This window comes from Oncorhynchus gorbuscha, linkage group LG20 (assembly GCF_021184085.1).
Source record: "Oncorhynchus gorbuscha isolate QuinsamMale2020 ecotype Even-year linkage group LG20, OgorEven_v1.0, whole genome shotgun sequence".
Classification (NCBI taxonomy): Eukaryota; Metazoa; Chordata; class Actinopteri; order Salmoniformes; family Salmonidae; genus Oncorhynchus; species Oncorhynchus gorbuscha.
This window is the reverse complement of record NC_060192.1, coordinates 22655836-22663806: the sequence shown is the minus strand read 5'-3', so window position 1 is coordinate 22663806 and position 7971 is coordinate 22655836. Positions and strand designations below refer to the sequence as shown.

At 43.6% G+C, this 7971-nt stretch overlaps 1 protein-coding gene across 1 annotated transcript in view; it reads left to right on the top strand.

Annotated features, from left to right (window-relative positions):
• The first annotated feature begins 281 nt into the window (after positions 1-281).
• LOC124007147 (guanine nucleotide-binding protein G(z) subunit alpha) overlaps positions 282-7971 on the top strand; it is a 54587-nt gene continuing 46897 nt past the window's right edge. The window contains exon 1 of the mRNA XM_046317480.1: positions 282-532. The gene's annotated coding sequence lies outside the window, so the exon portion shown is untranslated. The remainder of the gene's footprint in view (positions 533-7971) is intronic.

Sequence of the window (7971 nt, the reverse complement as noted above, 5' to 3'; positions counted from 1 at the left end):
CTCTGTCTGTTTTTATTTCCATGTTTTACATTTCCCCTTCATATTGCAATGCAACAAATAGATTGTATTGTATTCTGTTTTTGTCACCACTCTGTGTTCTGTTTAGCTTGGTGCCATTTCCCCCCTCTGTTTCTCTCATGATTTAATCCTGTCCGTTTCCCCCTTCTCTTTATCTCTGCTGACTCCTCCCTTCTCTTTATCTCTGCTGACTCCTCCCTTCTCTTTATCTCTGCTGACTCCTCCCTTCATTTCCCTCTCCCTCCGCTCTCTGACACACTCAAACACGCACACATGCCCTCCTCCCCCATCGCTGCAGTGTCTCAACTGCCTTGGAGCAAACCAGAGAGGAAATAGAACAGACAATAATAAGAGAGACGAGAAAGAGGGGGATAGAAAGAGAGAGAGTATGAGTGGAAGAGAGAGTGTGTTATAGGAGAATGTTGGACTAAGAGTGGATTGCACACTGCTTATCTCTCCCATGCGAGTGTTTGTCTGCAGTATCCCTGGTGAACGGACCCTGGACGTTGAAACGGTAAGCCTGCCTGCTTTATTTTCTCACACTCTTTCTTTTTGTCATCACCACTAAGTTGGCCCTCTTTGTTTGGCTGGGGTGAGGAGTTGCTGTGTAATTGGATTCAAGTGGAGGAACAGGATATTTTTTTCTCCTCATGAAGGTGATGTTCTGAGATGGCACCAAGGCAAGGCTGTTTCTCCAGTTCCCTCCTCTCTGTGTAGGTGGACTAGGAGAGCCAGTGTCTGTGTACATATCCTCCTTGATACAGCCTTCATAGATACAGTATATGGTTATGTTGGGTAATGGTAAATAGGGATGTGTGCGTGCTCTGTCCATCTCATCGTTCATGAGCGAATGAGAAGGAGAGAGGTAAGAGAAGGAGAGAGGTGAGAGAGGTAAGAGAGGAAGAGAGGTAAGAGAGGGAGAGAGGGAAGAGAGGTAAGAAAGGGAGAGAGGTAAGAGAGGGAGTGAGGTAAGAGAGGGAGAGAGGTAAGAGAGGGAGAGAAGTAAGAGAGGGAGAGAAGTAAGAGGGAGAGAGGAAAGAGAGGGAGAGAGGAAAGAGAGGGAGAGAGGTAAGAGAGGGAGAGAAGTAAGAGAGGGAGAGAAGTAAGAGAGGGAGAGAAGTAAGAGAGGGAGAGAAGTAAGAGAGGGAGAGAGGTAAGAGAGGAAGAGAGGGAGAGAGGTAAGAGAGGGAGAGAGGTAAGAGAGGGAGAGAAGTAAGAGAGGTGGGAGATAAGTAAGAGAGGAGGGAGAGAGAGAAGAGAGATAAGAGAGGGAGAGAAGAGAGGTGGGAGAGGAGAGGTGAGAGAGAGAGAGAAGTAAGAGAGGTGGGAGAGAGGTAGGAGAGAAGTAAGAGAGGTGTGAGAGAAAGGTAAGAGAGGGAGAGGGGTAAGAGAGGTGGGAGAGAGGTAAGAGGGATGGGAGAGGGAGAGAGATAAGAGAGAGGGAAAGCGGTGAGAGGGAGAGAGGTAAGAGAGCCAATAAAAGTACTGTCACGTAGGATCTGCTGATGACTGGCTTAGCGAGACAATGAATGTGACTGTGCGGTGGGAGGTGCACACACCCCATGGAGTGTTGCTCTGCAGGCAGGCACTGGGCTGGACAGATGAGCAGTGGCTTCACACCGGCATTTTAGCATCTGCCCTTGCAGCGCTCTGCCTGCCATCCCACATCAACAATAACATCAGCACATCGATCGAGAACCGTGTTGACCCAGGATGGGTGTGTGCGAGTGTGATTCTGAGAAAATGACAGAGTGTGTGTGTTTCCTGCTCTCCAGTGGCCACAGCAGTGAGGGTCATTTGTGACATTTTGTGTCTCTTCAATCCTTCATATCGCTAATGGAGCATTGCCATGACTCGTGGAGTGGGGGTTATTCGGCAACGCAGGGGTGTGTGTGTGTGTGTGTGTGTGTGTGTGTGTGTGTGTGTGTGTGTGTGTGTGTGTGTGTGTGTGTGTGTGTGTGTGTGTGTGTGTGTGTGTGTGTGTGTGTGTGTGTGTGTGTGTGTGTGTGTGTGTGTGAGAGAGAGAACCTGCGCAGGGAGGGGTCGAGAGGCTCGGGGTTTTAACAGTAGGGAGAGAGGAGAGATGGAGAGAATGTAAGGATAAACATTGAGGGGACAGGGCTGTTTAGCCAAGTGTCAGCTGGAGATGATGGACGATGTTGACTTGAGAACTGGCTGCATGCGATAGGCCCAAAGAATGAAGTGAAACAGCCAACATCCAGGCCCTCGGACATCTAAAAATGGAGGCAAAAATTGTGGAATAAAAATGCCTTGGGAACCTCTGGAGGAACACAGATAGTGAAATGAACCAGAGGATGTGAGATGAATAGCAACCTCTCCTCTGCTCCACGCAACCTACAAAAGCAGACCACATTGCATGAATTTCTTTGCAATATTAATGTAAACGGGGAGAGAATATAAATGCACCGACGACGGCAAACTGAAATCAAGACTAGCATTTATTATAGCACTTGATGATACAGGCTGGCTTTAATGTGATTATACCATATTCATGTCATGAAGTGCCTATTGAGCAAACATTGGAGGAATACAGGATCTGCTTTCACAAATGAATTAGCTTGTCACTATTTAAATGTAAGATTACATACACAGACTACTAACAGATCACTGTTTTTCTCTCCTTTTTACAAATTGTATGGCAATATTTTATATATCATTTTTCTGGCTATGTAACTGCAGTGTAACTTCTACATACAAAGGATAGACAGCCAAAGCATGTCTAGTGTCACTCTTGCAATCATCAATCCCAATAAATCAAATCATTGTTCAATCTAAATACCTATCATATTTTTGATGTGATATTATAATAAATGTGATGAATTAAAATCTATAACAATTTCACCTTCAATGTGTAAGATGTTATGTTTACACATAGAATAATAATAAATAATAATATATGCCATTTAGCAGACGCTTTTATCCAAAGCGACTTACAGTCATGTGTGCATACATTCTACGTATGGGTGGTCCCGGGGATTGAACCCACTACCCTGGCGTTACAAGCGCCATGCTCTACCAACTGAGCTACAGAGTGCTAGAAGGACCATGTAGAGTAAAAATGTGACGTGTACCAAGCAAATGTAACAACAACCAAGCCCAAATATACTATATATGCAACAGTATGTGGACACCCCTTCAAATTAGTGGATTTGGCTATTTCAGCCACACCCGTTGTTGACAGGTGTATAAAATGGAGCACACAGCCATGAAATCTCCATAGACAACATTTGCAGTAGAATGGCCTTACTGAAGAGCTCAGTGACTTTCAACGTGGCACTGTCATAGGATGCCACCTTTCCAGCAAGCCAGCTTGTCAAATTTCTGCCCTGCTAGAGCTACCCAGGTCAACTGTAACAGCTGTTATTGTGAAGTGGATACGTCTAGAAGCAACAGCGGCGAAGTAGTAGGCCACACAAGCTCACAGAAAGGGACTGCTGAAGCACATAGTACGTAAAAATCATGCAACACTCACTACCGAGTTCCAAACTGCCTCTGGAAGCAACATCAGCACAAGAACTGTTCGTTGGGAGCTTCATGACATGGGTTTCCATGGCCGAGCAGCTGCATACAAGCCTAAGATCAACTTGCACGATGCCAAGCGTTGGCTGGAGTGGTGTAAAGCTTGCTGCCATTGGAATCTGTAGCAGTGGAAGTGCTTTCTCTGGAGTGATGAATCACGCTTCACCATCTGGCAGTCCGGTAGACGAATCTGAGTTTGGCAGATACCAGGAGAACGCTATGCACAGTGCCAACTGTAAAGTTTGGTGGGGGATAAATAATGGTCTGGGGCTGTTTTTCATGGTTCGGGCTAGGCCCATTAGTTCCAGTGAAGGGAAATCTTAACGCTACAGCATACAATGACATTCTAGACGATTATGTTCTTCCAACTTTGTGGCAAAAGTTTGGGGAAGGTCCTTTCCTGTTTCAGCATGACAATGCCCCCATGCACAAAGCAAGGTCCATACAGAAATGGTTTGGCCTGCATGGAACACTAACCTCAACCCCATCGAACACCTTTGGGCTGAATTGGAATGTAGACTGCAAGCCAGGACTAATCGCCTAACATCAGTGTCCACCTCACTAATTTGCTTGTGGCTGAATGGAATCAAGTCCCTGTAGCAATGTTCTAACATCTAGTGGAAAGCCTTCCCCGAAGAGCGAAGGCTGTTATAGCAGCACAGGGGGGACCAACTTCATATTAATGCCCATGATTTTGGAGTGAGATTTTCAACGAGCAGGTGTCCACATACTTTTGGTCATGTAGTGTAGGTCCGACATTTCACATCTTGGTGTGCTTTACGTTATTGGGGTATGGCAACGATTTATACTGGTAACCCTAGAGAGAAGAAACTTGACCCATAGGGATGTTTGGCACTATCTCAAGTAGCTGCCATGTCAGTAATAGCTCCTTCTGCATTATGGGAGATGTCCACCAAAGACAGAACATATGCCTCATCACTCCTACAAGTAAGGGATAATTAACGAAGAGCTATGCGTTCTTTGGAAAATAATGAACATCATGGACGGTGTGTTCCACGACGTGCTTGTATCATGGGGTGAGACCATGGTGCGGCAGAGTAGCCTAGTGGTTAGAGCGTTGGACTAGTAACCGAAAGGTTGCAAGTTCAAATCCCCGAGCTGACAAGGTACAAATCTGTTGTTCTGCCCCTGAACAGGCAGTTAACCCACTGTTCCTAGGCTGTCATTGAAAATAAGAATTTGTTCTTAACTGACTTGCCTGGTTAAATAAAGGTAAAATTAAAAATGAAATGGTATAATACAATTCTTAAACTGGGGGGTTAAATCCCTGAATGCTGATTGACTGACAGCCTTGGTATATCAGACCGTATACCATGGGTATGATAGAACATTTATTTTTACTGCTCTAATTATGTTGGTAACCAGTTTATAATAGCAATAACGCACCTTGGGGGTTTGTGATATATGGCCTATATACCACTGCTAAAGGCTGTATCCAGGCACTCGGCATTGCGTCGTACGTAAGAACAGCCCTTAGCTATGGTATATTGGCCATTTACCACACCCCCCCCGGGCCTTATTGCTTAAATATATCCTCAAACAAAAAACATCCAGTAGCCTACGATCCATCATTCTGTGTCTGTATTTACTATTACACATTAATAAGTAGCTCTCAGGAAATAACTACTGAACCACAGGTCAGGGATCTTAAAAATATGAACTTAGAACATTTCCCCACTTCTATTTACAGCCTAGATGACATTCTATTATGATGTGGCTTGATCACCCCTGCAATGAGAGTGTGTTTGAAGCCTGAAGTTGGGCTGAGAGGAGAGGGAATGTGGCTTAACCAAAGCAGTCAGGGACAGAGTGTGTTAGCGGAGTTGAGTGGTCGAAAATGCCGCTCATGGAGCGCTCTGGCTGACGCTCCACGGTCTTTCCATTTGCTCTGCTAAAAACCACTGCTAAAACCCACTGATGCTCCAAATTAGCTCCATTCATTAAAATCACAATTTAACCAACACCTATCAATTGCTGTGACTACCGGGCCCTACCATTTGGTTTTGAAGTATTGAAACCATATGATTGAAATGAAAAGTATTTATAATAAACATGAAAAGGTGAATGTAAGAAGTGCTCATCTTTTCAAATAGGTTACATGTCAAATTAAACAGCATATAAACACTCTAAATAGGTCAGGAGCCAGACAGGGAGCCTAAGAAGGAGCAAAAATGAATTATTTAGGCTATATTATTTAAATTATTTCAAAGCTATAGCCTAAAAAGAAATACATTGTAAAGCATTTGCGAGTACGACACACTAGGCTGGTAGTCGGGGACATTAAGCGCTCAGCATTTAAGCAACATTTTGTTGTATTAAATCATTATAGTCTATACATTGCGCATATAGGCTGTGATTTACTTAGAATTATATATAAATGAAACAATGCCTTATTAGGCTCAGTCTACAGTGCATTTGAATCCATTTTTAGAAACACTAGTTTGGCCAGAGTCTGTGGCTTCACGCTCATGTGGTGGTCCCAGGAGAGCCGGTCAGCAGTGGAGAATATCCTCTCAGCATTTGCAGAGCCACTGTGGATGCTAAACACCCTTTTGGCCACTTTTGCCAGGCTGGGCAGGGATGCATATTTTTTCCTCTATAGGTAGGCCTAAAGGCTTTTAGGCAAAATAACCCAATCAAAACAGAAAGCTCTTTGCAAATTGGAATACGCCAGGCCTATGGGCCAAAATCAATTATGACCTATTGTATAGATAATATAACAAAAATGAAGGAAACATTTCAGAGATCAGATTTTTTTGTTAATAAATACTTTGCTAATAACGTAATTAGCTGCCCACCTCGTTCCTTTATTTTAGCATGTGCAGTAGTAAGTACACCATCATGCTTTCGGGATATGTGTCTTTTCAGATTCCGCAATGATTCTTTAGTTGTGGACACTACATCACCACACTCCCTCTCCTGATCCTCCTCATCTTGATTTTGTCACCTTGATTTTGCACCTGTGTGTTTCTTTATGAAAATATTTACCAAATTCCATTACAGTAGCTAAAGCAAGGGGCCATAGCAGCACACAAATACATGCTGGGCCGGGCATGCCCCCCAAGCTCATGAAGTGAGCGCCATTGGAGTGGGCTGGAAGGCCGACGCTCCAGAATCTCACCCTGCGCTCCAGTCCAACTGGGCACGCGCCGCTCCTTGCTCCGCTCACATGTTCTGGTCAGTGGTCACTGGTAACCTTGGCTGTAATGATGGATGACAGGGATCAGCTTGTCATACCAAAGTAAATCACACGTCTCCATTGAGCGCGCTAAGGTTTTTCACACAAATTGGTTAAACTCACTCACACACACACACACTCACGTCATGCCATTCCATTGCCCATGTGGTGCCATACATGGCACAATGTAATATAATTGCCATATGGGTCTATATTACATACTGGAAATACTGGCACAGCAGTACTAGCGTAGCATAGCATGTTTCTGCCATTTTGAATGGGGCTTTTAATAACCTGCCAGTAAAGTTCCTCAAAAAACATATCAAACAGGAAAAACAACAGTTATGTTCAATTTCACCCTGCTAACCAATATCTAACATTGCCTCAGCTACTCCATTGTGTGACATAATGGCTTGGGACTGTTCTAGGGACAGCTCTAGCTTTCAAGTGTCATGCCCTTGTAGGGAGTAGACCTGGCTGACTTTACCACTTAAATCGATTATATTATATAGTACAGGGGAAATGATACAAAATGCCCCTCTCCTCTTGCACTTAAGTACAATGATTTCTGTGGACACGTTCATGTTATATCATATTACTCTAGGCCTGCAGGCTGTGGGAAAAGCCATCAAATTGTTCTGCTAATTCCTTCAGCAATTGAATAACTCTGATAACCCACTCTGGAATGCAGCAAACACATAAATAACGCTTACTGTTAACTGTTTTTAGCAGGATACACCTTTCTCTTTGTTATTCTGTTAGGTCAAATACTGTGCCATGTCTTGTAACCCATTGTGCTAACTGGTTCTATCTCTGCTGGCACCTGAACCAACCAGTTTCTCTGCTTTTCTCCCCAGACTCAGGATAGGTGTTGCTCTAGTTACAGTGCCTTGCAAAAGTATTCATCCCCCTTTGCATGTTTCCTATTTATTTGCATTACATTTATTTGCTTTAAATATATTTTTTTCTCCATGTAATGGACATACAAAAAATAGGCCAAATTGCTGAAATGGAATTTAAAAAAGGACTTTTTTCAAAAATAATCAAAAAAATTAAAAACTGAAAAGTGGTGGGTGCATATGTATTCACCCCCTTTGCTATGAAGCCCCCAAATAAGATCTGGTGCAACCAATTACTTTCATAAGTCACATAATTTAGTTGAAGTCCACCTGTGTGCAATCTAAGTGTGACATGATCTGTCAGATGATCTCAGT